The following is a 20,325-nucleotide window of genomic DNA, read 5'->3' as shown; positions in this document are numbered from 1 at the left end:
ATCAGGCAGCCCCCAGGGCCGCTTCTTTCCTACGCTGAGAGCCAGTGCGACGCGTGCCCACACGCACCAGTAGCGGCCAGAGGAACGCAGTCACGCACACACGCCAATTCTCGCTCCTCTCTCTCTCGCAGTAAGCTCAAAGGTCTGAAACCACGGTTTTGACCCTAGTCTCTCTCTGTGCTCCCATGCACGCTGCGGTGAAACCACCGGAGCTTCCCGCCCAGTGTACCATCGCGGTCCTATTTAAGGCCAATTAACCCTCTAGCCACCCCATTGAGCAAGCAAAGCCCCGGTACTTGAGATCGACGGGGCCCCTCTGCCTTGGAGCTCCGATCGATCTACGGCTACACGTCGGTTCTCCCATCCCTCTTCCCACCTAGACACTCCCCGTGAGCCCATGATCATTCCCCCTCTTCCCCGAGCAAATCCGTGCCCATAGACACCACCTCCACCATTGACCGAAACCTCTCCGTCGTGGCCACCTTGTTTCTGGTGAACCAGGAGCCCCCCCCCCCCGTCGTCGAATCGACCACCAGTAGGTAGGCGATGACATGGCGGACCCATTCCCGTCGTTGTTAGGGCCTGAGGACGTCGGTAGCCACGTTGGCGTGCTCCTCCTCCTCTCTCTATGTGTGCCCCACCTATCGGTGGCCCATCTCCCTCTCCCTCTCTCCCCGCACCCGCTGACCGCAGGGGCCCGCGCGTCAGGTTCAAACCCGACGGCGCGCGCGCCAGGGGAGGCTGGCTGGCTGGCCATCTCGGCCGGCCCAGCCCTAGGCCGAGTCAGGCCAGGGCTGTTGCCCTTTTTCTTTTATTTTTAAAGTTGTGTCTTAAAAGATATTTATAAAAAGATTTAAATAGTGAAAATTAATGATTCTTCCACTGTCATTTTTCTAAAAATGAGGAGTATTTAATGGAATTGTTAGGCAAATTTTTCGAACAAGTTATCTGTTTTATAATAATTGAAAAGGCTAATTTGGAATAGTTTTGCTTTTGTTAAATTGATTTTAAAAATATGCTTTCACTAAAACCAGAGACAAATATTTTTAAAATGACAATATGGATTTATCAGAATTAAACAACATTTTTAAAGTGACTTTGTGATCAGTTTTGGAGTGAGCTACTTATTGCTTTTTATTTATTACGATAATGGAAACCCCGTGTGACGAAGGAGTTGGACTTGAAGACCCCGAAGACCCCAGATATTTAGCTGACCAAGGCAAGCAGCCCCTTGACCATGTTTGAGCATATGTTATATTGCATGCTAAGTAGAACAAATATTTCCACTGCATATGATCGTAAGTATCGGTAAATCATTGAAGTGATGTTACCGATGGCTCCTCCGGAGCACTTGCATTCTAAGCATGATCCTACCACCTGTTAGGATCACGCTAATGCCCGAGGGTGATGATGAGTTAGGTGGCCACTTCTGGAGAAGTGGTGCACCTGGTATTTTGTGTGTGTACGGTTTCGAAAATGGGATTAGATTTATGATGTGTCAACCGTCCCAACCTTACATGTACGACCACGTTACCCCCTTTATGTGATGGGGCTTGATACGTCTCCATCGTATCTACTTTTCCAAACTCTTTTGCCCTTGTTTTTTACTCTAATTGGCATGATTTGAATGGAACTAACCTGGACTGGAGTTGTTTTCAGCAGAATTGCCTTGGTGTTGTTTTTGTGCAGAAATCAAAGTTCTCCAAACGTCCTAAAAATTTACGGAGATTATTTTTGGAAAATATGAAAAATACCTGCGCAGAGATCCACCCTAGGGGGTGGGCCAGTGGGCCACAAGCCCTCAAGCCGCCACCCCCTGGTGGCGGTGGGCAAGCTTGTGGGGCCCACGTGGCTCTGCCGCCCCCAATCTCAGCTCTATAAGTTCACTTTCGTCCCAGAAAAAATAAAAAGAGAAGATTTCATTGCGTTTGCGATACGGAGGCGCCGCCACAACCTATTCTTCATCTGGAGGGCAGATCTGGAGTCTGTTTTGGGCTCCGGAGAGGGGAAATCGTCGCCATCATCATCATCAACCTTCTCCCCTCTCCAATTCCATGTAGCTGTTGGTCGTTCGTGAGTAATCTATTCATAGGCTCGCTGGGCGGTGATGAGTAGGATAAGGTCTATCATGTAGTCGAGTTTGTTTTGATGGGGATTGATCCCTAGTATCCACTATGTTCTGAGATTGATGTTGCTACTACTTTGCCATGCTTAATGCTTGTCACTAGAGCCCGAGTGCCATGATTTCAGATCTGAAATTATTATGTTGTCACCAATATATGTGTGTTTTAGATCCGATGTTGCAAGTTGTAGTTACCTACTATCTGTTATGATCCGGCAACCCCGGAGTGACAATAACCGGAACCACTCCCGGTGATGACCATAGTTTGAGGAGTTCATGTGTTCACCAAGTGCTAATGCGTTGGTCCGGTTCTTTATTAAAAGGAGAACCTTAATATCCCGTAGTTTCCTTTTGGACCCCGCTCCCACGGGAGGGATGGACAATATATGTGATGCAAGTTCTTTTCCCTAAGCACGTATGACGACACACAGAATGCATGCCTACATCATATTCACGAACGGGAGCTAGCCACATATCTCTCCGTGTTATAACTTCTGCATGATGAATATCATCCAAACAAATCACCGACCCATTGCCTACGAGTTTTTCCCACTGCTGTTGTTACTTGTCTTGCTCTGCTGCTACTGCTATCACTATTGTTGCTGCTGCTGTTACTTGTCTTGCTCTGCTGCTACTACTGTTGCTACTTTCTACTGCTGTCACTACTGATGTTCCTTGCTACTGCTATTACTCGTTACCTTGCTGCTACTACTTTGCTTGCAGATACTAATCTTTGAGGTGCGCTTGAATCGGACAAATTCAGCTGCTAATACTCGAGAGTATCCTCTCACCTCCTGTTGGCGAATCAACAAATTTGGGTCCAATACTCTACCCTCGAAAACTGCTGCGAACACACAGGCTTGTGGGCCGTCAACAACATTCTTCTGGTGCAGTTGGAGGGGAAGGTCTGTTGTTACAGAATCAACATTCGTCTAGCTATTGCCAGAGAGTGCAAGTCAGGGCTTTGTTGATTACTCTGGTTGGTGCTAGCAAAGAACCACATTACTACTGGAGGGAGTGATGTGTGGTCACTCTTATGACGGGGTCGTGCCAGGTAGGGCGACTATGCTGTTTTTACGTGTTGCGGGCACACCATTGGTCCCCGCATGGATTATACTGTCAAGAGTCGGTGCTCGTAAGACGTACATCATGTGGGCTGGGTACCAATCGAGTTGACCTCTTTCTCTAGTATCGTCAGGCGGAAGGCATTGATCGGGTACATATCTTGGGTATGATATATACCGCGAGTCGTGGATGACATGGAAGTTTTCGGGATCTCATGGGTACAATGTACAACCTGTGCAGAGTGTAAAACTATTCGAATAGCCGTGTCCATGGTCAAGAACAATTGGGTGGTGCTGCTTCAACTACGTCCGGTAGTTTCCGCATAAACCAAGTGTGTGTGTGTGTGTACAATGGTGTTGTCATGAAAGAGTTGATATGACCAAGTTTGGTGACTTGGCATATCGGGTGAACCCAGAGTCTTCATCCCATGACTGGTATATTGATATCTGTAACCTGTTCTTCTAAACAACATGTAGTTTATGTTGCATATCCATGAACATGTTTATTTATAGTTAAGTTGTTGTCGACCAAAGATGCATATTACTTGTTATCCTATCAATCGCATTGTTCATATCATGGGCTGTATGAGAGTACATTCAAAAGTACTCATTGGCTTTCCATTGGTTATATTATTGACCAGACTTGGAAGGACCGGAATTTGGAGAAGAGTATGTCTTCACACACGGCCCTGCGAACTAGGGCGCTTCCCATTCAGAATGCCTATTGGTGTAGGCTGATGGCATGGGCACCCGCTTAGCCCTAAGATTTCCGCTACTAGTTGTATCAGTGTGATTTGGCCTTATAGGCCATACCTTGTGAACTTGACCATTCGGTCATGTGATGTAATAATTCGGTACTTGGATATAAGACTCTTAATATTCAGCATCTTAATAATTTGGTGAGCATTGATTTCTGGGATCACTCAGCACGTTCATTCGATGATCCCGACTCGTAAGTCGGGGTCCCCACACCCCACAAATGCACAACTTGCTGGAGCATCCTTATTTGGGGTCTAGATCATTCTTTCAAAGTTTGAGATCAGTTGGACAAACTTGGAGATATAAAGTTGCTCAAATTTGGTTCTAGATAGAGAGGGTTTTAGAATACTTTGGTGAACCAAAATAATTTCTATTGATATGAAACTTGGTAGGATCATCACATAACTCATGTGTAACTTGCTACAATTTTCTTGGAATTTATTGAGAATATTTCCTATCAAAACATTTCAAAAGCTTCAAATAGACAAAAGGGGTTTTGAGTGGTTTTGTCCAATATGTTGAACATGACCATGTGTCGAAACTCTTATATATGGAAATATATGTCCACTTAGTTTCCCTAAATTTTTCTGAAATATTTTTGACATAAGAAAATAATTTTTCACTATAAAATAAGATTTCTGGTCTAACAAAGAAGTATTTTAATAAAATATGAGATTAACTTTAAAATCAATGTCTGGTCATTTTCGGAAATTTTAGATATGGTAGTTTCCAAATAAAGTATTTGGGGAAAACAATCTATGAGGACCCCGATCCTTAGCCATACAGATCTAGCATGTAACACATCATATATCCGCATAGCACACAACGGTGGCCACCTTACCTTGGCCGGACCGTTTCGCCTTTTGGCTCACGTATATGATTATATATCTAGCATCCATATGTCAAAGACCCCGGGTCGACGTGACTAGTTATAGACCCAAGTGGCCCAACCGTACACGAACAGACATATGTAACCCAGCAATGCAGGTGTGAGTCATCAGCGTGTGTAGAAGAGTCATAGCAACCTACAAGGACTCCATTACACAGTGTGAACTTTCCTCGTAGGAACATAAGCAACAACAAAGAAGGATACATGTCGGTGAATGAATGTGTCGAGAGTAGTATCAAGCTACCAAGGCTCATTGGAAGCATAAAAAGGAATTTCCCTGTAAAGATTGATACTACACGCATACAACTATGTGTCGTATCCCACACATACCAATGCAATTCAAGCACACACACAATATGCACGATGATACAATATTGCATCACAACCTAACTCTAAAAAATAACATTTATTTAGGAGGCTTCGAAGAGCCAACATAGTATAATGTTAGAAGTAGGGGGTCACATGACCCAACATTTAGAGCATACAAATAACAAGAGAAAGCACAACATGCCTGGGTGGAGACATCTATTAAATGTGGCTGCAGGAGCCTAAAAGTCTACAACAACCCTACCAAAGGAGCAAGACCACTATCTGGGATTCCCATGCTAACCTGGTCAATATTGAACTTCGCATAGAAAACCAATAGTTAGACTGAAGTCTCCTCTCCAAAAACACAATTAAGCAACCATGAGTACAAAGGTAGTCAACAAGACTTACATCACAACTATCTACATATGCATCATTTTTAGCAAAGGGTGTTGTGGAGTTTATTGCAGGAAGCCAGCTTTGACTCTTGGCTAACCTGTACTACGACTACAAGCACTTTCTTTGAGGTGGGATAGCGCACATGAGTCCACATATTCACGATATCAGTACACCACTATCATTCAACCGTCGTCTCCCTACGAGAAGGCCATCCATAACACTCAAAGTTATCTTGCGTATTTTAGAGTATCCATCTCAAATTGTCTATGTACCACATAAGTTTCCAAGTAGTCCATATCCGAGGACGCGACTATTTGAACAGATTAAATCACCCTGCAGGGGTATACTTCTTCAAACACGCTCTCACCACTTATCACCATATGCACGTCATGCATCTCAACGACATTCAAGCGGAAGCACTGGCATGGGCGTCGGCCAAGACCTGACTAATCACACAAGACTCTAGTCCAGGTTTACCGCCTATCTGAGACTGAACCCACAAGGACGTCTAGCCAAAGTTTCCATTACAGCCCCAAATGGTGTGTACAGGGTTCCCAACCCCACCTTGACGGATGGTTCTCCGCTTGGTACACCCGTCCACTAGCGCATCTACCGTGCCATAGCCTACCCCTTCGGTCAGCGCTATGCACGGCTGGCAGGACGTCCTACAAACACCAGAAACTAGTTGCAACTCCTGGACCGAGATCAAGGCGATTAATAAGCCTAGAGAGTAAATTGAGGATCCCAATGTGTGGTAGTATCTTGTATTGGATAACATACACAAAACTTAGTTCTTAAGGATGGTCCTAGTGAGACAACCCACCATGTACTCCTACATCGCCTCTAATCGCTACCCTTACCAAATCAGATTCACACACTTTATTCCCACACAATAGGACATGAACAAAACCACTCTAATTCATCGCTCAGATGGATCAGAAATGGCACAACTCTAAGCATAGCATGCATAGTAAGCAAGCATGGATGAGTAAGCGCATGAAGGCTCAAGCAGTTTCTACTCATGCTAAGTGGTTTCAACTAATTACTTCAATGAGGACAGGTCATCCAAATGAATTGGTTCAACTGTCGAGAACAAGTAGCAGTTGAATTGTTGTTGTCCTAATGCATTTAAAAGAGAGCAGGAGCAAGATAGTGAGATTGTATACGAATGCTCGAGTTGGGTTGCTTGCATGGCACCTCTGAAGTTAACAGTGAGTCTTCATTGGTGACAGCGATCTCAACGCCGGAACAATGTCTACCATAGGGGGACAAACACCAGCAAACAAGAGAGGAACAACATTCAATGCAATGCACAACCAAAATGAATGGTATGACACGTTAAGGTACTGTATTGACCTGATGAAACAGGTGACCAATTTAATTTGAGTGGAATACAAACATATAGCAAATTCAACTCCTAATATTATTTAATACATTGCCCTAACCATGAATTGTCCTAGTTTGGTGTTGTTATATTTCTCAAACATGCATGAACATGGCATAAACAGATTCCTTGGATTTTTTTGATCATTATTCATATAAAATTTATTTTATTTGGAGCTATGGTTTAATTTCTATAATTTTTAGAAGTTTTAGCTATTTTCTAGAATTTCTTGAATAGTTTTAAAATAAAAAAATCATTAACTGCATCAGCACTACGTCATCATGACGTTAGCTAGTCAAGAGCTCCAGGTCCAGGTCAAAACTGACACTGGGACCCGCACGTCAGTGACACTATGGCTAATAGGGATTAACTAAAACCTAAATTAATATGACTAAGAGGCTGGGGCCCACTATCAATGTGTCTGGGCTTAATTTAAACTGGATTAGCCTAAGCTAATCACAACCATGTCATCTAATAAGCGATTAGACGCCGACGCTAAGCACATGATGATGGAGGTCACCGGCCGGCCCTCCGTGGCACCGACGAGATGCACGTGTGGCCATGCTGGAACACTAGTAATGCGGTGCATCCAATAGTGGTAGAGGGGCGACCGGAGGTGGCGTGTTGCATAGACGGCGACGAGTTAGGCGGCGGTGGCGCTTGGGTGCATGCGGCACATGCAGCTAGAACCTGCGAGCTTCTACGGGTCCTCACGACATGCTTGGGCATAATGGGGTGACCAAATGGCCACCAGAGCTCTATTGGTGATGAGCTCAGGCGGCGAGAAGCTTCGGCTTCGATGGCGGCAATGCTTAGAGGAAAAAATCGAGCATGGGGTTAGGTTAGAACAAAGGAGGAGCTCACATAGCGGCGGTTGGAGCATATGGCGAGGTCGGGGAAGCTTTGCAGCTTTCGAATCGACCAGTGGTGCCCGTCGGTGTCGAGGAGGAAGACGGCTCCTTGGACGCAGTCGAGGGCGTCTAACGAGTCATGGTTTGTCAAAGATGACGAGGAAGACCTAGAGAAGCTCTCGGATATGTCAAGGGGTCGAGTGGGACACACGCTACGTCTATGGTCACGGAGGCACTCAGGTGGCTCTCGGGCGAGCATAGAAACGAGAGGGGGAAGGCGAGGGAGAGGAATGGGGACGTCTGCTAATGCGGAAGTCTCCCGCGAGCTCATGTAGCACGTCGACGTGGAGGGGGAAGAAGGAGGTGGCTCGGGCGCGTGTGCGCGCACGGTGAGCATGTGCTGTGCCTACTGTTCTCAGGAGGAAGACAATAGGGAGCTGTGTGGGCTCGGCCAGGTAGGTGGGCCGAACATGTAAGTTTCTATTATCCCTTTTATTATTTATTTAAGTGTATGTTTTCTAGTTTATTTAATTTGTTTTGATTTTAAAAATATACCAAACAATTTTATAAAATTCTGACAATTTGCACGTTAGTCCAATTGATTAACCATAGCACCACAAAATGTTTCAGAATTAATGGACTTATATTTTATATATAATAAATATAAATCCGTGACAAATAGTTGGTAGATTAACTCAAATGCCCAAACAATATTGATTTAAAATATATATATTTATGTTGTTGTGATTCAAAAAATATTGATTTAAATTTTACCTCATGTCAATTCTTTCTTAGAATACCAAGGACATTTTATTAGACTTCTTTGAAGCAATTTTTATGTTGCTCTTTTGACAGAAGTTCTTTCTGAGGCTTGGTCACTCCTCAATTCCAATTAAAAAGAGAAAAATCCATGCCTGAATGAACTAACAAGGAAAGGTAAGCTAGGGCTATGAAAACTCACCCCCACTAAACGAGAATCTCGTCCCGAGATTCAGGTGTAGGCTAGGAGGATAGAGGGGACACGACTAACGCAATCTTCATGATCCAATTGGACTTCTCGAAGGAGTTGATTCATTGCAACATTTTGATCTTGACATCTTTACCTTTGGGAACGTCACCCAAACACCACGGCAACGGAAATTGTAAAATTGTACGGAAATCGATCTTCACGAAGATCGAGTAACTCATGATCAACTCATGGAATGAGATGTAAACACATATCTTGAGTTGAGACCCAAAACACACATAGAAAATGATGGAATAAGGAAGATAACTAAGGTTTAATTTGGTAGACAAGAATACCATGCTAGAACGGATGGTGGCGAGGTTTCAAAGTAGCAAGGAGTGAAGTTGCCCTTTATGCCATAACAGGGCACCTTAGGAAGGAGACTCATAGAGTTCTTCCCTTAAGTGGAAAAAATAATTATTTTTGATAAAAAGATCAATAGAACTATTCATACCAAGTTAAGACAATTCACAACCGATCGTTTGATGAAATGGCATACTCATCTTGGAACGAGGACTAGAGTTATAGTACTACTCGGCAAACGGGAGGCACATTCCAATTGATGCCGAGGGTAGAATTCAGTGTCTGAGCATGTTCTCTAGAACTTGAGTATTTCCATATTCATCAGGGTTTTACTAACATATGTGCCAAGATGTTGGTGACACTTCAACTATCATGATGAATAATAATGGAGGATGAAGATGCAAATGAAGACAACACTTACTCCGATTTCACCTTAGTTATACCAAGGGAACGAAACCTGGATGATCGACCGAGAGATATTTAGCACTCCGCTTCTAATGTTCTCCTTGATGTACTAGAATAACCCAATTATAGGTAACATTTACTATGTAGAACATCAAGTATAGGTCAGACTTCGGGGACTCAATGGGGGCCCATGAGGAACAACTGTTGGAAAAAGTCATAAAAAACCATCACGGGAAAGTGGCTAATGTTGGTGATACAAGATACTATAAAACTAGGTCTTCCGGCTAGGTATGTTAGCCACAACATCACTTTACCGGTTACAAACAGACTAATATTATAGTTCATGGGGAATGATACAACCATCATGTCCGCGTGAGATTCATATCTGGTTGGTGAAAGGATGTTTCAGGATCAACATGTCTCAAAAGAAATTTTGCAACACAGATCTATGATATAATTTTAAAACATGTGGAAATCTTACAACAAAACACTACCGAGTTCTCATTTGGAACCATCATCATGAATATTGAAGTCCTTGTGCACTCAATGATAAACTTCTTATTCTTGGACAAATCAATCACTGGCTTGGTGTGCTAGGAGATACATATGGAATGGAGACGACCAGTCTATCAAACCATAGAATGCTTCGCACGTGCGTGACTGACTTGGAATAATTCGAAAGAAAGAAAAACGACCTTTCTCGAATTCACACCGACAACTTGCATAAAATGCACATGAATTTAGAGCAAGTCACTTCTTACACCAAACATATGCTTCATGTACGAGACATGAAGGTAATGCCTACCAAGGTTTCCAACACTATCCTAATGTCCAGCATGAATCATGGAACAACTAAAAATGTTGCCAATGGGCTCAACACCAATTCATCAAATATCCATATAGATGGAATTCCACATCTCATGTGAGCAAGGTGATAGCATTGGTGAGATCAAAGAATATAATGGTGTATGCTCAAGGAAATCCACGAGTAAGATACCATTACAAAGATCTTTGATTCCGAGTTTGATTTGACGATAGCCCATACACAAATCAAAATTTGGAGAAGATAATAGATGCAACAATTGATCACACGGATGCAACAATTCAACACTCAGACATACGCACACAAGGATTTACCTTTGGAATAAACTATGTCAGGTAAATATTTTATCTTCCAACACTCCAAGTTGTTGTTTAGCTTAACCAACTATCTCAGAGGAATCCAACATAGCTTCTCGGAGAAGGAGTTGTTTATGGGAAAACCAACTTGATCACGAGCTCAACATAACGGTCAGGGAACAACATAGTAATACTTCCAAGAAGATATTTGAAAATCACAAACTACCGATACGTTCCTAAGCTCGAGAATAATCTCCCTTTTCAGGTCAAGATGATATGATCCAAAGAGCGGAGGATTGACACAATCCGAACTCATTGATCGAAGAGTGCACCATGAAAGATGGACTAGGTAGCTCGATCAATCTTTAGAATGGTGATTCAATAACCAACACACTAAGAATGAATTTACATGGTTGCCAGGAGTATTGATTTCACACATCATGGTTCACTTGTCGGTATTCCAGTTACAACCAACACAGTGACCGAAGAATTAATAATGATGGCGGGGAGTATCATTGCATCAAGAGTTCATAAGAGGTGGTGCAATTCTCATGAAAATCTTGACATGAAGAGGGTAATACTTTAAGAACGAACAGAGCAAAAGCTAGATTGGCATTTTGATGTGCAGAATACAACTGCTTTTACCCAATCCTAGCATTGGATGAAGCAGTTAACTTTGTTTCTCCTAGAAATTCTGAAATAGAATAACTTGAGGGTACACAAGAATAATATGCATCAATGAGTACGAACGCACAATAGTCTTGACTATCCTCTCATAGCTGAGGGTCAAAATACAACTAAGGAGGGATAACTCAAAGAGCACAAAATTGTTGTGAGTTGTGGATGCATAGCTTAGCATGTCGAACAAGTTCGACATAATTCTTTTGGATATCCCATGCAGAAAGGTAGGATTGGAAGAGTAAAAATTAGAATGCAGAACTCATCGAGCACTCTTATTGTGATCATTTGGTTCACAACGAACTTCTCCTATGATTGTTCATGGTATTGGAAGAATGATATTCCATGGACCTCGAGGACTAGAACAAAGTTACCACTATCCTAAAGGTACAAGCAAACACTATCAACAGGAATAAATAGAATGAATCTTGGGTCCAAGAACCCAGAAGTGGAATAACTACTACTATATAACATCGGGAGATGCTTTTTGATAATGAGGGCGAGAATCATCACACTGGTAACTGTCGGGGCTCTAAGACCGGGGGTACCCCTTGTCATGGCACATGAAATCACACTCGCGAGGGGCCGCTCGCAGGGCCCTCTCCCTTCTCTCGCGAGGCTCACACAGGGAAGGCACTTATCGAAGCCCTTCCCCCTAAGGGGTGGATCTGTAGAAGGCGAGTTGCCAGGGTCACACGGCCTGGCTTACCAGTATGGATGACATGAGATGGTTTGTGTGGTGTCCGGACCGGTGCCAACAAGCAAGGAAGAGGAGGGTTTCCCCTTTGGTTCTAAAGGAACCAAGGCCGGTTGGGGGTTCCCGAGGTGACCCACCAAAGGTTTCCTAATCAGTGCAAGAGGACCGAGGATGGAGCTCGACAGGACGAAGGTCACCCCGATCCCACCTACGCATCACTAAGGGAAGCTTTTACATGGGAATACCACATTTTCCAGGGAAAGCGACAATCTTGTCCCCTTTCGAAATGGTTGTAGTGGCTGCCCTTCCCACCAAAGGTGTTTTTGGGGGAAGAGGACCAAGGACTGTATGAAAGAAGAGCCCACCTCTCGTAAAGGGGGATCTGCTTTTGTGTATTGTACTAGAGAAAGAACCCACCTTTGTACCGTTCTTCCACCCAAAGCAATCTATCAAAGCAGGAGTAGGGTTTTACACCATGTGGTGGCCTGAACCTCGGTAACTGCCATGTGTTCTAGCTCGTCGCCTTAGCCCGCATAGCCGTAGGGTCATCGTGAGGTTGAGAGGTCAAATAGGGTAGGAGAGAGAGAAAACACCAGTGTTCGAACCTTTCCTTGGGTCTACGGAGCCTTGATGCCGACATTCGGCGTGCGTGGTAGGGTTGCACAGCCGCTCTTCCGCTCCAGTTTTGCTCCGGCTTCACCAACCCCTTGGCCGACGGTTGTCGTGTGCAGCCGAGCACAGGGCTGCACAGGTCCTGGTGACCGCGCCCGCATGCCTTGATGCCCGCCATCACTCCGCTGGGGCTGAAGCCACGACCACAGACCCCGGGGCCCGCGAGCAGCATGCCTGGTCTGGGCACCCTTTCGTGTAGAGGGAAGGATGCACCACCACAGCTTCCTCCTCCCATGCACAGGTCCTGGTGAATGCGTATACAGCGCTTCTCATGGCCCGTGAGCTGCTCCGTTACCGTTCCACGGACACCGACTACGACGCATGGCTGACTCGCATCACCCAACTCGTCAACTCCACCAAGGAGGCCCCGATGCGCTCTCGCTCGTACCGTCCACCCCCGTCCCGCGACGACGAGGAAGCACACGGTCCGCCGCCGCCGCCTCCTCCCACACGTGGTGGCCATGTCGAGCCCGGGTGCGGCCCGCACCCCGTGAAGCCGCCTCGCGAACCGCCAGTGCATGACCAAGGGGATGGAGACAACTGTCAAATCGTCCAGCACGAGGTGCCGATGGGCATGTGCACGGTTCCCGAGCAGCAGCGGTAGCGCCTTGATAGGGTCGTCGAGGATGTCGCCACCGCCAGACGTTAGAACTGGGCTGCACTCCTACATGTCTTCCACACGAGCACTGTAGGTTGCCACGCCTTCACCCGCGAGCTACGCATGGTGGATTGGCCAACCAACTTCAAGCCCGACCTGCCCCCACGCTACAATGGCTCCCTGGATCCCATGGAGTTCCTGCAGCTCTAGGCCATGAGCATAGAATCGGCGGGCAGCGATGAAAAGGTCATGGTGAACTGGCTCCCGATGGTGCTTAAGGACGCGCGCGGTCCTGGCTCTTGAACCTGCCCAAGGGCTCGGTCTCTTCGTGGAGCTAAATTTGCAAACTATTCGTCGCCAACTTCAAGTGCACGCACGATGACCCCCCCCCCCCCCCCGTCAACAACCTGCATCGTGTGAAGCAACGCCCCGGCGAGACCCTCTACAAGTACATCCAGAGGTTCAGTGAGGTGCGCAACAATATCCCGCACACCATCGACGAACTCTCATCATGGTGTTTACTAACGGTGTCAAAGACCTCAAGATGTGCGAAACGCTTGTGCGAACAGAATTGTGGCGACGAGCAGAGCATGCCCGAGAATGAGCGTCGTCCGTATTGCATCTACCATGACGGGCACAGCCACGAATCCAAAGATTGCCAGGACCTCAGAGTCCTCCGGGAAGAATGGGTCGTTCGGCGCCCAGAGCACAATGATCGTGGTGCTGGCTACGGCGGCGGTTGTAGTGGTGGTAGATGGGACACCCACAACGGAAACTCGTGGAGAGGCTGGTACAATCAGCCTAGCAACAACGGCTGGCGCGACTGGCCTCTCGAGATCCGCCCTTGGTACAATGCACAACTCCCTCCACAACCGCCGCCACCTCCGCGAAGAAACAAGGGCGAACAACGCGACGAGAAAGTCGGGGTCTACCAGGGGCCTTGTGCGCCGGACTGCATCCTTGGCGGGGCCAACACCACCTCGTCCGACCGCCACCTCAAGCAACTCTACCACGAGGAGAATGTCCTCATCCCGAAGCTTGGGGCTGCGATGCCTCTCAAGTGGTCCCAACACCCCATCACTTTCGATGCTCAAGACAGTCTGAAGTGTGCGGCTGTCGCAGACACACTCCCCATGATGTGGACCCCCACCATCAGGAACGTGGCGGTCACCAAGACTCTCATTGATGGAGGAGCGGGCCTCAACGTGCTCTTCGTCAAAACCATCGACAGGCTGCAGGTGCTTTACCACAAGTTGATGCCGACCAGGATGTTCTCGGGGGTGACCAGCGGCTCCACCATCCCGCTGATGCAGGTTTGCCTCCCAGTCAACTTCGGCACACATTATAACTATCACACTAGCCACATTGACTTCGACGTGGCGCACATTAGACTTCTGTACAATGCATCCCGGGCGACCCCGTGCTGGCCATGTTAATTGTTGCAACACACCATAGCTACAACATCCTCAAGATGCCATGTTGCAGCGCATCATCACCGTCACGTGCAAGGAGAAATAAGCAATTTTCTCCCTAGAGCACGCTTACGAGGCCACTGCCGTGGAGCCCTCACATGATGCCGAAGGCGATGGTCCTCGCTGAGACGCGCATCCAAAGAAAAAGCAGTCGCTGCCGGCCTTTGGTTCTGCCAAAGCGAATGCTGGGGACTGAGGCCATGGTGGCAAGCGTGGAGCATGCCGTGGGTGCTCTCTCCCCTCAGGCATAGGAAAGCGTGCCCGGAGTCTCCCTCGGGCTAGGCTTGGGGGCTTCTATCTGGAAGGCACCCGACCTGGCCGTTGCACCCGAGGAGGATCTTGGGCACCACGAGATGTGCCGCCTCGCCCAGCGCCCTCACGAGCAAGAGCTGCAGCGTCACACGCGGGGGCTTAGGAGTTCATCACCCGGGAGATCGACAAGATGTGGGATGCATGCGTCATGCTCGGCGGGCATGAAGACCCACAAGTATAGGGGATTAATCGTAGTCCTTTTGATAATTAAGAGTGTCGAACCCAACGAGGAGCAGAAGGATCCGACAAGTGGTTTTGAGCAAGGTAAAATCTGCAAGCACTGAAATTGTCGGTAACAGGTGATTGTGTGGTGAGATGATTCGTAGCAAGCAACAAGTAACAAAAGTAGCAACGGTGCAGCAAGGGCCAACCTTGGACAAAGTCTTATAGGAGGAAAAATGCTCCCGAGGACACACGGGAATTTCTGTCATGCTAGTTTTCATCATGTTCATATGATTCGCGTTCGTTACTTTGATAGTTTGATATGTGGGTGGACCGGCGCTTGGGTACTTCCCTTACTTGGTCACGCATACCACTTATGTTTAACCCCTCTCACAAGCATCCGCAACTACGAAAGAAGAATTAAGACAAAGTCTTACCATAGCATTAAACTAGTGGATCCAAATCAGCCCCTTACGAAGTAACACAGAAACTAGGGTTTAAGCTTCTGTCACACTAGCAACCCATCATCTACTTACTACTTCCCAACGCCTTCCTCTAGGCCCAAATAATGGTGAAGTGTTATGTAGTCGGCGTTCACATAAAAACACTAGAGGAAAAACAACATACAACACATCAAATTACCGAACTAATACCAAAATCACATGACTACTATTAGCATGACTTATCCCATGTCCTCAGGAACAAAAGTAACTACTCACAAAGCATAATCATATTCATGACCAGAGAGGTAATGAGTAGCATCAAGGATCTGAGCACAAACTCTTCCACCAAGTAATCCAACTAGCATCAACTACAAACAGTAATTAACACTACTAGCAACCTTACAAGTACCAATCGGAGTCGCGAGACGGAGATTGGTTACAAGAGATGAACTAGGGTTTAGAGATGAGATGGTGCTGATGAAGATGTTGATGGTGACGAGTCCCCTCTGATGAGAGGAGTGTTGGTGATGACGACGGTGACGATTTCCCCCTTCGGGAGGGAAGTTTCACCGGCAGGATGGTCCTGCCGGAGCTCTAGATTGGTTCTGCTCAAGTTTCGCCTCGTGGCGGCGGCGAATCCATGAAAAAGCTCCTCCCTGATTTTTTTCCGGACAAATCCCTTCATATAGCAGAAGAGGGGGGCCGGTGGGCCAGCAGGCTACCCACAAGCCCCCTAGGTGCGGCCAGGGGGGTGGCCGCGCCTAGTAGGCTTGTGGCCACCTGCTGGCGCCCCTCTGGCGCTTCTTCGTCCTAGTATTTTTTGTCAATCCGGCAAAAAATACTCGTTGATTTTTACGTCGTTTGGAGTTGCGTAGAGTAGGTATCTCAAACTTTCTACAATTTCGGGCCAGAACTCCAGCTGCCGGCATTCTCCCTCTTCATGTAAACCTTGCAAAATAAGAGAGAAAAGGCATAAGTATTGTACCGTGAAGTGAAATAACAGCCCAGGAATGGATAAATATCAACATAAAAGCATGATGCAAAATGGACATATCAACTCCCCCAAGCTTAGACCTCGCTTGTCCTCAAGCGAAAGCCGAGCTCAATAAATATTTCCACATGTTTAGGGAGAGAGGTGTCGACAAAACAGAATACGAACATGCATGCATCATGATCATGATCAGAACAATAATACCAACATATAACTCTCATGCTAAAGTGATAATTCCTTCACAAAGTAAAGCATGGATCAAGAACCTTACCGAGGAGTAACAACAGATAGCCTTTAGTCATGGAAGCAATTGCAATTTATCACAACATCAGAAAGAGTCAAATAAGAGCTTGTAAAGAAAATTCACATACGTAATCATCCTTTCATTTTCTACAATTGCTACAACTCACGTGGTACTCATGAGATCGAAGCTTCAGCTGGACACAGAGAAAGATAGGGGCTTATAGTTTTGCCTCCCAACTGCTTACCTCAAGGGTAATGTCAACAATAATAATTCATGAATACTTACATCCAAGTTGACATATGAGTATAGATCTTTCCCTACCATACGACGTTAGCCAAGATAAAGGTGAAACAAGGAATTGGTGAAGATCACCATGGCTCTTTCAGGGACAAAAAGTAAAGGTACAACAGGGAAGCATAGGTTGTCATGCGCTTTTAAGGTTTGGATGCGTGTCCTCTTAGTGCGGAGGAACGTCACTTTATATTGCCTCCTATGATAAAGAACTTTATTATGCAGTATGTCGCTTTTATGTCTGCCTCATCACAGGTTCGTACAAAGCTTATTTTCCACACACTAATATATCATACATATTAGGGAGAAATTTTTATTGCTTGCACCGATGACAACTTACTTGAGGGATCTTATTCAATCCATAGGTAGGTGTGGTGGACACTCATGGCAAAACTGGGTTGAAGGTTTATGGATGCACAAGTAGTATCTCTACTTGGTGCAGGAGTTTTGTCTAATATGAGGTGGAAGCAATCGTCACATGCTAAGGGATCTCTAATCATATAACATTGTTCGGAACCAAGCAAACACAATTCATTATGTTGTCTTCCTTGTCCAACATCTACTTCAAGGCATGCAATAGTTTAGTGAGTATTCACAATCATAGATGGTGTGAGAGATGATATATTTATATGTGAACCTCTCCTTCTTTATCACTTCCTATTAATTGCAACGATGACCAAGGTCTACGTTTGTCTACCCTCAACAAGTCTCAATCATCATTCTTTTTATCTATGAAGCCATCACTTCCCATAAGATCATTACATGATCTTTCATGCTTTTGTTCTTTTCTCAATCTATTGATCATGGCAAGAGGCAAAGCCCTTCAACTAAGACACTCTTTATTATATGGCTCACGAGCTCGACTACATCGGGGGTGACTGAAAGCAAACCTCAGGACTAAACACTAAGACTTTTATTCTACTAGAGAAAGAGAAAACTGAAAAGGAAAATTAAAACAAAGGTAAAGGCAAAAGATGTGATGGCGACACGATACCGGGGCAACTCCCCCAAGATTGGCAAAAGACAAGGGGATTGCCCATACCCATGCTCAGTTGACTTCCTTTGGAGGTGATGGTGGTGGAGTTGTTGCAGAGGTCTTGAGCTTGTTTAATTTCCACTTGAGCATAAAATTTTGCTCCCTCATATCATCATTTGCCTCTTCAAGCTTCAACACCCTTTGGCATAATTCCTGCTTACTCTCCTGCAATAAATGAGAAGGGATAAACAAGGTCTTAGGATTCTTCCTTAAGTCAGGGAGGCTCGACTTCTTGAAATCCACATGCGTGCGTCCAGGTTGAGGTAGAGGAGCCTCCTCTTCGTCGGAACTCGTTTGTTCCTTCCCCTTGGGATCAAAATATTCTTCCTCATCAGAGGTCCAGCCATAAGGATTAAAGTCCCCATAGACCTTGGGGTTAGCAAGGTAATCGGCCACATAGCTTTCCCCCTCCGAATTTTGAGAAGACATCTTGCCCTAAATCTGCAACAGAAAAGAGGCTCGAACGAAAAACAGAGGAAATCTGCATGATACGAGGGTCAGACCAAACGGGAGAATATATATTGATTTTTTCTAGACCAGAAGGAGTACTCTGCACGAAAACAGAGTCCGGGAGGCGCACGAGGTGGCCACAAGCCCCCAGGCACGACCGGGGGGTGGGCCGCGCCTGGCAGGCTTGTCGCCTCCTCGCACCCTTTCCGAACCACTTCCAATATTTGTATTTTTTCAAATATTCCAAAATGGAGAAAATTTCCTACGGGAAAAATTTTGGACTCTGTTTTCTTACCGAATCACATACCTCTTCGTTTTCGGAGGCCGAAATAGGCTGATCAATATCCCTTAGGTATTCTTCTGGAGTTATGGTATTGATAATATTGCTTTCAACATTTATGGGAGTACCTGATATATAATTCTTGATTCTCTGCCCATTTACAACTCTCGGACAATTACCTTCCGTGTTGTTGATCTTGATAGCACCAGAACGATATACTTCCTCAACAACATAGGGACCTTCCCATTTAGAGAGAAGCTTACCTGCAAAGAATCTTAAACGACAGTTGTATAGCAAGATATACTCACCTACATTGAACTCACACTTTTGTATACTCTTATCATGCCACCTCTTAACCTTCTCTTTGAACAACTTGGCATTCTCATATGCCTGAGTTATCCATTTATCAAGCGAGCTAATGTCAAATAACCTCTTCTCACCAGCAAGTTTGAAATGAAAGTTGAGCTCTTTGATTGCCCAATAAGCTTTATGCTCTAGCTCAAGAGGTAAATGACATGCTTTACCGTACACCATTTTGTATGGGGACATGCCCATGGGATTCTTATAGGTAGTTCTATAAGCGCACAGTGCATCATCGAGCTTCTTAGTCAAATTCTTTCAAGACCTGTGGACAGTCTTTTGCAGAATTAGTTTAATCTCTCTCTTGCTTCACTCTACTTGACCACTAGATTGAGGGTGATAGGGAGACACAATTATATGGTTGACATTGTACTTAGCTAGCATTTTACGGAAAACACCATGAATGAAATGTGAACCACCATCAGTCATTAGATATCTAGGGACTCCAAATCTAGGGAAGATAACTTCTTTAAGCATCCTGATAGAAGTGTTGTGATCAGCACTACTACTGGGGATAGCTTCTACCCACTTAGTGACGTAATCAACAGACACTAGGATATGAGTATACCCGTTGGATTTTGGAAAAGGTCCCATATAAACAAAGCCCCAAACATCAAATGGTTCAATGATAAGTGAATAGTTCATAGGTATTTCCTGACGTTTACCGATATTACCTACTCTTTGATATTCGTCACAAGACAAGACAAATTTACGGGCATCCTTGAAGAGAGTGGTCCAATAGAAACCTGATTGCAATACCTTGTGTGCAGTTCTATCTCCCGCATGGTTCAATGATAAGTGAAGTCAGAGAATATAGCCATCATACATCTTTGAAAGGTGGCAGGTGCATTACATTAGCCAAAAGGCATGCGTCTATAAGCAAAGGTACCGAAAGGGAAGGTGAAAGTGGTTTTCTCCTGATCAGATTGTGCAACTGGTATGTGGGAGAAACCAGAATAACCATCTAGAAAGCAAAAGTGTGTGTGTTTAGACAGTATTTCTAGCATTTGGTCGATAAAAGGCAAAGGATAA

Source organism: Hordeum vulgare, chromosome 6H, assembly GCF_904849725.1.
Source record: "Hordeum vulgare subsp. vulgare chromosome 6H, MorexV3_pseudomolecules_assembly, whole genome shotgun sequence".
Classification (NCBI taxonomy): Eukaryota; Viridiplantae; Streptophyta; class Magnoliopsida; order Poales; family Poaceae; genus Hordeum; species Hordeum vulgare.
This window is presented reverse-complemented; position numbering follows the sequence as displayed.